The sequence below is a fragment of the Labeo rohita genome, unplaced genomic scaffold (genome assembly GCF_022985175.1).
Source record: "Labeo rohita strain BAU-BD-2019 unplaced genomic scaffold, IGBB_LRoh.1.0 scaffold_102, whole genome shotgun sequence".
Classification (NCBI taxonomy): domain Eukaryota; kingdom Metazoa; phylum Chordata; class Actinopteri; order Cypriniformes; family Cyprinidae; genus Labeo; species Labeo rohita.
This window is the reverse complement of record NW_026127142.1, coordinates 239,311-256,199: the sequence shown is the minus strand read 5'-3', so window position 1 is coordinate 256,199 and position 16,889 is coordinate 239,311. Positions and strand designations below refer to the sequence as shown.

At 38.9% G+C, this 16,889-nt stretch overlaps 1 protein-coding gene across 7 annotated transcripts in view; it reads right to left on the bottom strand.

Annotated features, from left to right (window-relative positions):
- LOC127157236 (R3H domain-containing protein 1) overlaps positions 1 to 16,657 on the bottom strand; it is a 58,098-nt gene extending 41,441 nt beyond the window's left edge. For all 7 annotated transcript variants that reach the window (XM_051100474.1, XM_051100476.1, XM_051100478.1 and 4 more), the window contains exon 1: positions 16,513 to 16,657. The gene's annotated coding sequence lies outside the window, so the exon portion shown is untranslated. The remainder of the gene's footprint in view (positions 1 to 16,512) is intronic.
- Positions 16,658 to 16,889: the final 232 nt, after the last annotated feature.

Here is a 16,889-nt window from a genome sequence, read left to right as displayed (position 1 = left end):
ATCTACGCTCTGGAGTCTTCGCGAACCATCATTTCAGATCAGGACTCGGAGCGCGGGTCGTGAATCATTTGATTTAGATCGGGACTTTAAATTGCTTATTGTGAATCATTTCAATTTTAATCATTCAATTCACAAAATGATTCATATACCCATTCTGATCTAAATCAAATGATTCACTTTACGCTATTTGAATTCCCGATCTGAAACAAACGATTCGTGATACCCGATCCGATCGGAGCGCTTCGAAACTGTGAATCCTTTTTGTAAACCATTACAAGTGATGTTGAAATTTGTTGAACAGTTTTTGCTAGTGAATCGCTTGAAATGAATGATCAAATTCACAAGTTTGAATCGATCGGAGCGGTTCCAGCGTAAATGATTCAATTGATTCAGTTCATCTGTTCCTCTTTTCGCATCTTCAGACATGTTTACATGACACTGTCAGTACTGCTACTGGCTTAGCTCGATTGTTTTCTGACATCACCTGAAATAAGCAAAAAAGGTATGACGTTTTTTGAATTACGTGAATTTTGTGTAAAGAGATATGTGCTTATTGAAAAAAATTGAACAATTATTTCATAGATACATCGTCTTTCAATAACTCAAGCACTATTTAAGGACCTCTTCAAAAAATGTAGCTATTTTCAAGGGTTTTCCAGGCCTTCAAGTACTTAATTTGCTAAATTACTTCAAGCACTTTAAGCACCCTGTACTCTGAATAATGTTAACCAGTTTTCTTAAATATCATTAAAATAAAGTTTCATCAGTGACCGCTGCGGAAATGCTTATTTTGCTCAATATTAACTTTCATATTTTGCTAAAACATACTTGAAGACAGCTGAATTGAACTCAATTCAATTGATGAACTTCACATTGTTATTAATCTGAACAGAATTAGTCTGAATAATGACACTACTGTCTTTTAGAGCTGCTTTACATCTGAATCTGAACAGTTTCTGTTATTTTCTCTGTGCAGCTGCTTTAACACAATCTGTACTGCACAACGCACTATAGAAATAAAGCTGACTTGACTTGAAAACAGTGCTGTCAGTAGATTTTGGACGTGACAGGTGGAGGAACATCTATGCCAATACGACAGCCAAATATCAAACTCTAGCTGAAATCCATGAATCACTGGAACAACTGAAGGGCTCATATCTAAACCAAATCTAAATGATATTGTACTCATACTGTTTTCAACACTAAAAAATGGACAGGTGATGCTGTAGAGAATCCCATTGGCCGAGAACTCAAGATTCAGGCCAGACAAAGAGAGACGGCGAAAAGTTCCTTCAGAATAAATCAAGTCAAGCCCAGGATGGACGGCCGCCTCGTCCTCCTCAGTCACTGTCAATTTCCAAGCCATAATCCTTCCCAGATCTCCCTCATCATCTTCCCTCGCTCGTGAGGACGGCGGGAGCAGGTGGGCAAGATTAACATTCCACATTTCCTCTCATAAAGCCGCCATCACCTGCCGCTTAGGGCCGAGACTTATAGATTTTCAATATTAATCAAGCGCTAACCCCCAGGGAGACGCGCCCGCCCCGTTCCAGGCGTTACCTCTCCAACTCCAGGATTTCCGGGTATCAAGTTCTCGGGACGAGGGGGAGACGCGAGAATCCCGGAGAATCGAGGCACGGCTGTTCGGCAAAACCGGAGCTCGGCCGCAACAAAGGAAATCAAAGTAGCTGCGTCACTCAAGCCGCGGATCGCAGGGGAGGGGAAAAAAAGAAAATCATCTGTCAAATAATTATAGCTCGTCCCACGATTTCACAGTACAGTTGTCTTTTTCTTTTGCGGCGAGGATGAAAAAAGCACCGGCAGCATTCAGCCAGAAAACACCTGGCACAAAGCTTGCGAGACAACAGTTCCAAGTGCTCGGCCGCTTCATTTACATAATAAAGAACGCATAATGGCAGCGCTTACTAATTAAGCCTCGCAATGCAATTTTTCTTCCTGGAAAAAGCAAAATGGGAGGGAGCTAAGTGACAAACGCGTTTATTTACATTTTTCCCTAAGGACGATGTGATTCCTGCACGGAGACGGTGGAAAAAAAGCCTAATGAGGTCCCCGGAGGCCGAGCGGGAGAGGAGCCTTCGGCGTGTGCTGAGGTACGTGACAGCGCCGCGCGGACACTGTTCCATCCTCATTAGAGCGGGGGAAAGATGCCGCTCTGGTTTAGGATGTGTCAGCGAGCAGCGACAGTGTTCCTCTTCACCGTGACATGCTGCTTCTGTAGCGCGGGACAGGTGGGGACGGGAAGCGGCTGCCGAACTGACGCCTAATGCGCACTTACTGCCACACGGATCCTTCCCGCGCCTGTCCTCGGGTCACGCGGCAATTACGGCCCAGGAAATGTTCGACTGCCGCTCTACCTGGGCTAATTCTGCTTCCTTTCATGTGGCCGACTCGTCACGACGCTCAGGAGTTCAAGAGCCAGCGTACCGTATATACACCGGACTTGTTGAACGTACCGCTGTCTCATGACTCAATCTATGGACTTTTTTTTTGCATCTCCAGCAACAACTCTGGGGGGGAAAATGCATGTGGAATGGATTTAAAGGGTTTGTTCACCCAAAAATGATTATCATCAAACCCATGAGACCTTCGGTTCAAAGAAGCTGTTTTGAATGAAACCTGTGAGGAAGTCCATGCATCCAAAACTTTGACAATACAAAAAGGTCATAAAGTGTTGTAAAACGAATCCATATGAATTAAGCAATAAACTGCTTTGAACAAACTTAATTTAGGGATTTATTTAACATTTTTTTGCGTCTTCTGTACTAACTGTGATGAGAAAAAAAAAGCATGCGGAATGGATTGGTTTGCCCAGAAATGAGTGTTCTGTCATCATTTACATAAGACTTTGGTTCAACGAAGATATTTTTAATAAAATCCTGACAGGTTTCTGACCCTCCATTGATAGTCCATGCAACCAAAACTTTCACAGCCTGAAAAAGTCATTAAGGCATCATAAAACAAATCCATATGAATGAAGTGGTTTAATCCAAGTCTTCTTGGGAGACATGATTGCTTTATATTATGAAAAGATGTAAAATATGGGTTTGTTTTTTTTTGTTTGTTTTTTTTTGGAATGATCAAATACGGTACAGACGGAAGCTCAAAAACCCCCAAAATGAAACAAACATTATTTTTTAGGGTATAATCACACACTTCTTAATTCAATTTTAATTTTAATTAGAGGTCGACCGATGTATCGGTTTTGCCAATTAACCGGCACTGATAGTTGATTGGCGGAAAGGACAGCAGTATACTTTTGCCCGTTTGGTGATCAAATAAAGTCTTGTAGACGCTGCTTGAATTGAACGCGACGCGTCCGGTGTGTGTGATAGCGGATAGCTGCGAGTTCTTCTAGACGCGACGCTGCTCTTTTACCCGTTGTGTGACTAACATATTTTAATATTTTGACCAGATAACCACAAATGTTCTAGAATAGAAGCAGTTAAATTGTGAAAGTACACAATATCCATATGTATGTAATTTTAATACTATGGCGTTTGTGTAGATATTTAAAGATGGCCATCTTCAGCTCGACTGTTGATGTAATGGTGACACTTTACAATATGAGTCCATTTGTAACATTAAGATTAATAAAAGTTGTAGAATAGAAGTATTGTTCCTTGAGTGTGTTAATTTAAACACCTCACTGATATATTTTACATATTTTAGTTGCATTTGTTAATATTAATGAACAATGAACTAACTAACTAATATTAATTAATATTAATATTTGTATTCATTTACAAAGTATGGTTCAGTAGGCTACTTTTGTTTTTGTTTTAAGTAGAGCACTATTTATTTTCCGTTTAGTAGTTATTTTAAAATGTATCGGTCAGTTAATCGGTCAGTTAATTATAGTTATCAGTAAAATCCAATATCGGTCGATCTCTAATTTTAATAGTAATTTACCCTTTGTTTGCCAAAAAAAAAAGTTTGCTTAATTTTCAATGATTAAAAGATAAATGAAATTTATGAAAGTTTTATGCCTTCATTTGATAATCAGAACATTTTAAATACACAACACAGAATTTCTGAGGGTAAAAAAACCTTTATAAGGTTATTTTAAGAACAAATTTGAATAGCATGCATTCAAATAATTAGACATGCTAAAACAGAATTTGATAACAATAAAACATATGGTGAGAAAAAGTAAAACATTCAATTAAAATCATGAAACTGTATAAGTTTCCTGATTTTAATTAATTAGACATGCTCCTTGATTAATAAAATTAAATTTAACCATTAAAAAGGAGTTGAGAAAAATTAAAAACGGGAAAAAAACAAAATTTGGGAAAAAAATAAAACAGGTCTCACAGGGCCCAAGGTGAGGAAATGCTGACATGCTGATCATTTCAGCATAAAGTAACCCTTTAAACTGAGCAAAAACCTGGAATAATGATGAAATTAGCTGAATTATTTATAAAACTGAGATGTGCAGAAGTTTGTGAATGAAGGACGTTCCAGTTTGACATGTGTTCCAGCATCTCCTCTATTACACCAGTGACACGGATGAAGATTTATAGAGATCCTGCTCAAATAACACACGCTCAGTTTAGTTTCATGAAAACGCAGAACATCAGTGATGAGATGCAATTACATCCCACTGATGGCAGGACACATCAACAGCTAGACAGTTTGTGGTTAAAATGAACTTTTGGTTGTTGGGGAAAATCAATGACACTTTTCTTATGGAGTGAAACTACAGCAGGCCTAACAGTGCTGACAAACTAACAGTATGACAATCATGTTGAAGACTAACCTGTTAGCCTAACACAAATGACCAACCTCTGCTGCCTGTCACACCTGCAATATGTCAAACTAACGTCACGCCAGGAGAAGCTCCAGAGAATCATTCATGAAGTTCAACACTCGCTGCATGAGTGCAGCACTCTCAGCGCTCTTCACATTTACCTCCATCACACAGAATCTACACAAACTCAAAACCAGCACGGAAACGCCACAAAACATAAGATGCTTCAACCGTTAAGGGTATATAATTCATTTTTCTGGTAAAAAATAAAAAAAAATAAAAGTTTAAAATCATGTAGTTATGCCAATTTCTGTATAATGCAGTAAATTAATTAGATTATTTGATTTTTTTTTTTTTTTTAATAATTTGGAACCTGATGGACTTCAGTGATGGGAAGTACTTTGTTACTGTACTTAAGTAGATTTTTCTGGTATCATTACTTCACTATTTATTTTTCTTACATTTTCAAACCAGGCTCATTACTTTAGTTTTAATCTGCATTTTGTGGATCACCATTCGGTTACAAATCTCTAAATCACGAATCGGTTCGTCTGTACCGGCAACGCTATTCGGCTCGCATGCGCTCTGTGTCTCCGCCAAACGATTTCTATCAGAGTAATCAGTGCGTGAGACTCGAGAATGGAGTGGATCTGAGAGGCAAAACTATTGACCAGGACTTCAAGTGCAGGTCAGTTTCATCAGTAAATCGGCTACTGTAGTTTTGTCTTTGTTTACTTATAAGTGCTAGCAACAGCCAGAGGATTAATGATACTGTGAACTAAACTAAACTAAACTAAATAATTACTCCAAATACTGTATGCAAAAGGACATCACTATTATCTACTGTAAAGTTACAGTAGTAATTTAGCAAACAAATGTTATAAGAGATCATTTCATAATACATTTAGAGGGAGCTAGAGCAGATAATAACACAACCCTTACGAAAACTGTAGTTAAACCATGGTGACCACAAATGAACCATGGTTTTGCTGCACTAACCACAGTCTAACCATGAAATTTGTAGCAAAACTATGGTTGTGAATTAAAACAGACTGTAATCAATCGACCAAAAACATGGTTAATTTTGATAAGAGAAAAATACAACTCATGATAAAGCAAGAACATGTTCAGAATAAGAATTTTTATGTAAAGATATTGTCAATGTAATTATTATTGTACTATTTTTGGCATTTAGGCAATTCAGAGAATATAGTTTTACTAAATTTATAGTATTTAAGTAATTTTATGATAAAACAACACATGGTCATAACGTGATATTTTAAATTGAACTAAAATAAAGTTGTTATTGCAAACAGAATATAATGAGGTGGTTGTTTTGCAAGAAGGTGGAGACAGTTCTGCTCATAACAGTAAATGGCTGATGGGAAAAGAGACAGGTACAAAATTATTGAAAATTAGTGGAAAAAAATTAAACACACAAAGTGAGATGCAGAGAGAGATCATGAAAACTAAAGAGACTGAAAAGGAAAATGGAAATGAAGGTGCAGTTCAAAAGAGAACCTTTAATTATTTTGTTTAATTATTAGGTTTATTAGGTTTTAAACCTTTTTAAATGTAATGGTCATACAAAAAATAGGTGGATTCAGAATGTGTTGTGGGTGTATGGGACGGCCTGGATGAGTGTGAGATTTCACCGGCCTCAAATTTTGTCGCAGTCCTGCCCTGTTCTACATGGTGGTTATTCAGACTTGATACTTTCATTAGCTAACAAAATTTTATATGTAAACTATTTTGTATTAATGTGTCAATATGACTTGAGGTCCACAGCGTGACACTAAAACAGGCAGTAGTAATGGGTACTTTTTACTTGAGTACATGTCAGAGCTCATACTTCTTTACTTTAACTTGAGCAAAAAGTTTCTACTTTTACCAGAGTATTTTTAAACACGAGTATCTGTACTTGTACTTGAGTGAAGGATGTGTGTACTTTTGCCATCTTTGATGGACATAAAGCACAATCTGATGATGTAGTTGGATTCTATATTAATGCTTCAGCCCTTCATAAGTGTTTCCTTGTCTTGACTTGTTTGGGAGTCGTCCCAGCTCTTTATTTTCACAAACTGCTTCCTACAAAGGCATCTAACACAGTGTAAAAATCAAATGCCAAATGAAAATGGAACGTTTTCAGGATAAATAACCAGCAGGCAAATATCGCACACGATTATGCTTAATAAATCAAGAGCAGCAGAAATCATGATCACAATTAAAATACGATTTATCATGCGGCCCTATGTGAACCGAACTGAATTGATCTGAATAATGACTCTATTGTCTTTTAGAGCTGCTGTAATGTCTCCATAACGGATTCTGTTATTTTCATGTTTATTTCTGTGAAGCTGCTTTGACACAATCTGTACTGTATAAAGCGCTATAGAAATAAAGCTGACTCGACTCTAAATTACATCATAAATAGCATTTCTTCGATCTAGCATCATTCCAGGACTAGTCTGTACCTTTTAATCGAGGTAAAAACTCACATTACGAATCCCAGGCGCACTTGCTAGTGTGCTGCTGTCTAGAAATTAAACAGCATGGGTCGTTCCATCTCAGATGTGTCGCTGCAGGAACTAATAACTTCCTAGGAGTCTTAAAAGCACAAGCAACCAACTTCACCATTTCTGAAACATTTGAGATGGAGCGACCCACATAGAACAAAAATATTCTCAACGTGATTGACCTTTGATGGGAAACCAGCACGATGAGCTAACGGCGTTTTACGGGCATCACTGAGCCAGCAGCTCTCATTCACCTGCAACTATCTGCAGAAAACCACACTACAGAAAAAGAAATGTCACTTCAATGACTGGAGAGACGCCTGCAGCAATTAAAGAAAGAGAATCATCTCAGTGCCACCGCAGTACAATCACAACCCACACCAACACATGAAGGGCACCGCGGGACGATCCGGCGTTCTGCAGGCGCATGCTCTAATTAGGTCAACGCGTCGACCTCTACCTGGATCTGACGGGACCCGGAGAATCACACGGCTCGCCGGGGAGAAACGGGACACGCTTTCCACTCGGGGGAACGCCGAACATTCGGTTAAAGCGCGCGGTTGCTAATTTCACGAATCTGAAAACACTATGCAGAATATCACAGACTTCCAACTTTGTTGGAGAACTGAGCCGGCGAACCGCGCAAAACTCTCTTTTCCGCAAAGCGAAACTGTAATGTTGTGGAAACTTAATTGACTCGGTGACCCGCTGCATTGATGGATGGCTCTAGATACCTCGAGCATTCAAAGACAAGAAAGACTGATGGGTGAGCCGCTAATGGCGTTAAACCTGCACTCAGAGGTGGATGGATACGGCCACCCGCCGCGTCAGAGGAAGAGCTCTACAAATGCCTGGTGTCAGACGCTTCATATAGAGACGGGAAATGAATGTCTCTAATGGACGACGGAGGAAAAAGTGCAGAAAAGGCACGGACGCGGTTCCTTTAACACGCACATCACGGAAATTCAGTCAGGAACATTTCCATAGCGAAAGGCCAGGAGAGAGGGGCACGGAAAGTGAGGATAAAATGCTAAGAGGTTGTAAGAGCGAGCGCGAAGGGCTTTTACGCGTAACGCCGGCGGGACGGGCACATGATGATACAGTCGAGAGAGATGCGGCGTTTGCCAAATGACAGCTCTAATGGCGACTGCGTCTATTACGCTTTGTGAGAAAGCTGCGAGTTGCCATTCACGGACCTCGTCTCGATTCGGGTCAGGCCATTACCGCACACGGCTTAATGTCTCCGACTGCACAACTGCTCTTAACGCAACGCCGATGAAAGACGACGCTCTAAATCAGGGGCGGACGAGTTCAAAGCCGGCGCGCACTTCAATCGATTAAATAACATGCTAAACGTGCTTTAAAGCAACAGATTCTACACAACACTGCTTCTGTACACAGATCACGTCTGACATATCACAGACGAAGATAAAACCTGTGTTAAAACTAATGCTGACTGAAGACGCCTACTAGGATCTTACAAAACACACATATATACCAAAGAAGGAACCGATGTAGACCTATGCCATATATTATGTGCAATAAAGGGTTTGAAACACTGCCACTGTAATAAAGTAAAACAAAGGCACAAATTAAACATACACAATCATTTACACACACATTCACTGTAAATTATGACTACATTTGTACGAGTCACTTCACATTTACTGCTCTCATCAACACACATGCGTCATTTTAACACCCAACAAAACACATATTTAACATGGCAAAGTCAGATTTATCATGCGCCGTCTGTTTGATGTGCACGTATGTGCCAGCGTTCGTCTGAATTACAGACTGTAAGTTTGCACTGGGAAAAAACATTTTTCAATCACATTAAACAGCACACACATCTGCCAAAGCACCTACATGTGTATGAGTTTGTCTGAAGTGCTTCACAAAGCACCTTCATACTGAGAATAACCTCCGCTAGTATCCGCTGTACTTCAGATACATGTGCAAATTCACTGTCAATCATTTTCATGATCAATTACCATAAATCACACCTGACTATAAGGTCTGTCACATTGTCTTATTACATTCTGAAAAATTTAGAAAACTGGTAAATAAAAATTGAAAAATGAAAAATACAACTGTAAAGAAACAAACTATAGTGGTATTCATTATGAACAATATTTATTATAGACAACAAGCCTAGACACATTTATTTCTGCATCTTTAGCATAATGGGGTCACATTTCCTTCTGCAAATGTAAAATCAAACGGTAATCTCATTTGCACACTCCTCATGAACATTACCTGCACCAGGAACACATTTCATTAGCACGCAAACATGAAAGCAACGTCCACATGCGGCACAAACACAACATCAATACTGCTGAAACACTATCACCTCAGATAATTGATACCATAATTGTTTTTAATGGTTTTGGATACAAGGTTTGGCATTTAAACACAACTTATTTGAGAGGCATCAGTGAATGTTTCTGGATAAATAAATGGCTCAAAACTAGACAGTTTGCTTGAAACTAGAGAGTTTGCTGCTTGTTTTGAGACTGACTCGACTCTCATGGTCTCGTGATCCACACATTGAACACTAAACAGCTGATTAAATGGCTCTGAGGTGTTTGATGAAGGATGGTGGATCTCAGGTGCGTCCGTCCTGCACTACAGTACATGTGTTCAGCAGAGCTCATACATCACTAGTGCACTATTAATATCAGCCGCTGACAGATACAGGCCATAGAAGAACACGCCGAACAATACTGCTGATAAGAGCACTTGTAACGCTGTAAGACGCCGCAACACTCACGCACACGCATGCATCTGGACAGAAAACTCTCTCTTTCCTCTCTCTGCCCAAACAACTGCAAAATACATGATTTCAGCCTAAATTACATACAAACACACACACACACACACACACACGTCAGCTGCCACTATTACTTCTATTACTAATGCATTCAGGTCAGTTTTGACCCAGAAGAGATATATAAACATTCCCTAAAAAACTAAACTAAACTAGACCCTCAAAATACAACTTTTTTGTGTGTTGTTTTTGCTTCTCTCTCTCTTTTTTTTTTTTTTTAAACAATATTTTTAAGAGATATAACCATTTAAAAAGAAAATGTTTCTCGTTTCGTGTTCAGGTCATTTTTGACCCGGGGTGAAGTACTGTTAGATGTCAAAAATACTTTTTTTATATGAAGTCATATTAGCATCAACAAACTTTTATAAACATATAAAAATAAACATTACTTACACTATTATAAGTAATATTTATGTAGTTTTGTTTTTGAAATATGTTTCAAAAATGTTGAATGTTTTTGAGCAATCATGAATTATAAATTAAAAGGAAATTTTTACTGAATTTCCTATATTCCAATGGGGTTAATATACTGGCAATTATTAGATTACATGTTCTTATAAATTTGTGTATACTTTGCATTAATTTTTGTGTGTGTGTGTGGTTAATGGATAATTTGAAATTTCAAAGAATTTTCATCAACATTCATTCAAAACTTTTTTCCACTAAACTGAGTTTGACCCCTGTGCATTACACACTAAAAAGACAATGTTCTCAAGACATACACTACTACACCACTATTGAGAGCACTTGACAGCAACAGCCTCCCTTATTTACCACACCTGGTTCAACTCATTCACTGAGAACAACAATGTGCGTCTTCTGACAAACTGCGATCAAACTATTAAGAACATTCAGAAGCACTATTAAAAGAGAAAAGAAAATACATACTGCAAGCAGAATAACTGGACGCAGACCCTATTAAGCTACTGTATCGTATGTGATGGGGTGTGACGAGACACGAGACTGATTTTTGAAACTTTTTTTAAAGAAATCCTCAATGATGAAATATATAGGGAAAATATTCTTATTCAACTGAAAAAGACAAAGTACAAAAAAAAAAAAAAAAAAAATGGAGGTGCATTTTGAACTTTATAAAATGAAACTTACATTTTAATGCATTATATGCAGTAATAAACAACATTTAAACAAGAGCTGCACGATTCTGGATTTTTAATAAATTGGAGACCAGGATTCTCTCACAGTAAAAAAAAAAAAAAAAAAAAAAAGATTAGAAAAGTAAACAAAATAAGGTAATTTACTAGTGGTTCTGACAAACTGTTCATTGCTTAAGTCTTTTAAAAACATATATTCATTTAAACAAAATTAAAAAAAAAAAAAAAAAAAAATTAATTAAATGAAGGACTCAGTGTCTCAATTCATTAAGACTTTTTTCACTATTGAAATCTCCTGAATGAATGATTCAATGACATACTTTTTTTAAACGGCAGTTGTCGCCACCTCCTGGCGGAAGAGGTTCAGCGTTACTATACATACAAGTGTTAAGATACTTTCGTTTTGATCGCTACTGTAGACAATAAGTGTTTATACCCAAACTATAAACTTTTATCCCAGTACTTCTGTTGTCTAAAGGTCTGTAACACAGAAATAATGATTATAATGTGGTTGAAAACACTGTTTGTTGCTGTTTCTGGATCAGCAGCAGTATGAATGTAGGTTTCAATGCGTTTAACACCTGTTTCACGTCTTAAGCGTCAGTGGAGCGCGAGCAGAGCGTTTTGTCGCCGCCCATATCAGTGAATGACAGCGTTCACATCAGAAGCGTAATGATGGCGACCCTCTGATTCATTAACATGGGCAGCTACAAAACGTGCTGCTCACGCTCCACCGACACTCGCGATGTGAAACAGTCCTAATAGACATAGATAAATCGTTGTCATTCAGGAATAAGATCACATGGGTGTTTGAATCGAGATCTTTTAAGGATTAATCGTGCAGCTCTGATGTAAACACTGCAGCATGTTTTGGGGGGATATCATCACGAGATCTCGTCACATCCCTAATATGTGATCATGAATTTATAAGGCATCTAAATGATCAACACATTCATTAAAAAAAACCTGTTTCACAAAATCTTCTCCATGCCTTCTGTTATCTGATTAATAGTTTATTAGCTTCACGTGTAAGAATTATCACCAGAATTACTGCAGTCATATTTCCAGATGAACACTTACTGGACTGAAGCAGCTTGGCTTTACTTGATTCTCCATGAATCTTTTTTTTTTTCCAAGTCTGATCATCAAGATGTTTTTAGGAATGTTTGTTTCCAGAAGCTTTACTTTGAATGATCTTCCCGAGCCTCCAAAACATCTCACATCTTTTGAGTTATTTTTTCATCTCTCAATCATTAGACTGCATTGCATTATATGTTTGGATCACTTCAATCTCATCTTACCAAGACATATTATTAGAGATACGAGAGTGACCACTGATATTTAGATCATTTTATGCCGGCATCTGCTCTACTGTTATAAAGAACTCATTGATTTACATGACAAGTATCCAGTGATGGGAATAATGGCGTTATAAATAAACAGCATTACTAACTGCGTTATTTTTTCAGTAACGAGTAATCAAACGAATTACTGTTTCCTTCGTTACAACGCCGTTACCATTACTGCCAATAAAATACGGCGTTACTATCATTTATTATAATATTATTATAATTTTATTTTTCAGTTCATCTGAATGTATTTGACGAGCTGTAAACTCTAGTGTGAAGGCACACGACTCGCTGTCGCTTTGTCTCACACACACGCAAAGAAAGATACAGAGCGACAGAGTCTCATACCATGCAGAATTGACGCGCTACATGTAAACGATATTCTTTGTTGTATTTTCCTCTCAAAACAACGGAGCTCCTTTGGAATACTTCAGCTTTTAAGAACTGCTGGTTTCTCCGGTAGTAGGCGGAACTAATGTGCAAACAGCAATCTCATTGGCTGGCGCTCACCTATTATCGTCCCTGTTTTGATTACAGCAAATCAGTTAGAGCGAACGCAGACAACGCGATTAATATTCATGAACCCAGCTGCTCATTAAACCTTAGTGTGTTTAATATTGTTATTAATAGTAGAATTTGTGGTAGTAACAAGACGTTCATAGAAACACTAAATTACAAACAATATCAGCACCAGTCCTAAGTTCAGTCAACATGACAAACATGCATTCATACATGCTTATTCTAATTACTAAAGTTCTAATGGCTAAAGTTGAATGCTAATTATAATTATAATATTATATCAGATATTTAATATTAGTCTGGTGAGTAAACTAAAAATGTAATTAATTTCATTAAAATTTCATTCATTTAACATATTTAATATTGGGGTCATCCAAGTTAATATATTTCCTTTTTTGTTTTTTTTTTAAAAGCAACACAACAGTTACTTTCCCTGGTAATTAGTTACTTTTATAATGATGTAACTCTGTTACTAACTCAGTTACTAAACTCAGCAAAAAAAGAAACGTCCCTTTTTCAGGACTGTGTATTTCAACAATAATGTTGTAAAAATCCAAATAACTTTACAGATCTTCATTGTAAAGGGTTTAAACAATGTTTTCCATGCATGTTCAATTAACCATAATCAATTAATTAACATGCACCTGTGGAATGGTCGTTAAGACCTTAACAGCTTACAGAAAGTAGGCATTTAATGTCACAGTTCTAAAAACGCAGGACACTAAAGAGACTTGTCTACCGACTGTGAAAAACACCCAAAGAAAGATGCCCAGGGTCCCTGCTCATCTGCGTGAATGTGCATTAGGCATGCTGCAGGGAGGCATGAGGACTGCTGATGTGGCTAGGGCAATAAATTGCCATGTCCGCACTGTGAGACGCCTAAGACAGCGCTATAGGGAGACAGGAAGGACAGCTGATCATCCTCGCAGTGGAAGACCACGTGTAACAACACCTGCACAGGATCGGTACATCCGAATATCACACCTGGGTGACAGGTACAGGATGGCCACAACAACTGCCCGAGTCACACCAGGAACACACAATCCCTCCATCAGTGCTCAGACTGTCCGCAATAGGCTGAGAGAGGCTGGACTGAGGGCTTGTAGGCCTGTTGTAAGGCAGGTCCTTACCAGACATCACCAGCAACAACGCCGCCTATGGGCACAAACCCACCTTCGCTGGACCAGACAGGAATGGCAAAAAGTGCTCTTCACTGATGAGTCACGGTTTTGTCTCACCAGGGGTGATGGTCGGATTCGTGTTTATCGTCGAAGGAATGAGCGTTACACCGAGGCCTGTACCCTGGAGTGGGATCGATTTAGAGGTGGGGGTCCGTCATGGTCTGGGGCGGTATATCACATCACCATCGGACTGAGCTTGTTGTCATTGCAGGCAATCTCAATGCCTTGCGGTACAGGGAAGACATCCTCCTCCCTCATGTGGTACCCTTTATGCATGCTCATCCGGACATGATCCTCCAGCAGGACAATGCCACCAGCCATACTGCTCGTTCTGTGCGTGAGTTTCTGCATGACAGCAATGTCAGTGTTCTGCCATGGCCAGCGAAGAGCCCGGATCTCAATCCCATTGAGCACGTCTGGGACCTGTTGGATCGCAGGGTGAGGGGCTAGGGCCATTCCCCCCAGAAATGTCCAGGAACTTGCAGGTGCCTTGGTGGAAGAGTGGGGTAACATCTCACAGCAAGAACTGACAAATCTGGTCCAGTCAATGAGGAGGAGATGCACTGCAGTACTTCAAGCAGCTGGTGGCCACACCAGATACTGACTGGTACTTTTGATTTTGAGCCTCCCTTCATTCAGGGACACATTGTGAAACATTTTTAGTTTATGTCTTATGGTGTTGACTCTTTTAGTGTTCATACAAATATTTACACATTAAGTTTACTGAAAGTAAAAACAGTTGAAAGTCAGAGGACGTTTCTTTTTTTGCTGAGTTTATTTGTGAGAAGTAACTAGTAACTATAACTAATTACTTTTCAAAGTAACATTCCCAACACTGCCCACAACAACATTAAAATAGTGTAGATTAGTGTACAATGTTTTATATTTATTTAATAGTTATATTAAATTAGATTTTTTTTAAGTAACGCAATAGTTACTTTGCCTGGTAATTAGTTACTTTTATAATGATGTAACTCAGTTACTAACTCAGTTACTATTTGTGAGAAGTAGCTAGTAACTGTAACTAATTACTTTTTTAAAGGTACGTGCCCAACACTGTAAGTATCAGAATTTCATCATATTAACATCAGCATCTGCTGCAGATTCAGTCTGAGTCTCTGAATAAAACAGAGCTCCATATTCTCACTGTATCAGATTTGATGCATCAAATATGACACAAAACAAAAAACACACATGCAAACTTTTTATTAGGTTTTCTATTTTGTCCAGAGGTTCAATAACTTTCGGCATTTCAAAAAAACTGATTTTTGGACTATTATTTCATATGTCAGGCTTTACAGGGTTAAAGATGCAAACTGTAAAGTTGTTTTTATCTGAAATGTTGCAAACACCAGATACAGTTCATTAAATCTCAGTGCAAACCTCATAATGGGGGTCAAAAGACAAGTCAAAAGCATCCATCATTACTCAACCATCAGTGAATGCCTGGTTTGCAGCATTTACACAACAGCTGCACTGCTCTCCAGTACTGTACACTGTGTTAACTGCACATGTGCACGTGTGGAAAACTTACTGTCGGTGTGGTTGAAGCATCTCTGACTGAGCCCTCCATTACAAACATGTGTCACACATGACCATATAAACACACACACACTTACTGTCACTTATGAGCAGGACATAAACAATTGTCACTCCACAGAATCATATTTACAGTTGTAGATGAAGCGTTGTGAGCACCTGTCAGCGGTGTCGGTGTCATCATCATCATCATCATCATCATCTCTGACTGAATCCCTCACTGACAACAGCTAGCATGCTAGCTCTGCTGCTAACAGACACTCAGTAATAACACAGACATTTGACAGCGGCTGTGGTAAACCTTTATAAGGCCGACATGTCATCTCAAAGTGAAGTGTATTCATTCAGATCATTAAATATTCAAAGCGACTGTATTCATGTGACATGTCAATCATTTAAAATCACAGGCCTCATCTGAGGAGTTCAGTCACAGAAACCGGCGCCCGATTCAATGAAAGACACTCGGCGAATTCATTTACCGAGGCTGTGAAACCAAAACACGAACTAGCCCGAGCTCTTCTGACCAAATACAGGACTAGTACAGTCAGCTTGTGTATTTAAACCAGCTGTCTGAGGACTCAACTAACCAGCTAATCCCGCTACCGCGTTAGCAGGCGCGCTAATGAACCGCTCGTGCAGCAGTTGGCCATTTCTCAACATTACACCAAAAACAACAAGTATACACATATTCTTACCGGTTCCGGTACAGTGTGTCGTTTGTGGACGGTAATGCTTATATTTTTGGAGTGTTTGTAGTCATTTAATGTGGAAACATTAGGTCTCACGGGCTGAGAGAGCGACCGCTGAGGAGAGCGGCGTGGAACACTTTGATGGGCAGCTCGATGGGCCAATCACAGCCGTCTAATTGCGATCGCGAGCCAATCGCTTCACAGCGTTGACCTGAGAGGCGGGTGCTGAAGACAAGAGCGCTATAAATACCAGCAGAGCTGCGACAGCGGCGCACATGAGTTCAGGTTGATTGGGGTCTGGATGCGTTCGTGTTTATGCCAATAAATGCGCTTTTCTGTGATGTATATGGCTAATGGTAGATAAGAAGTGTTTGAATTTTTAA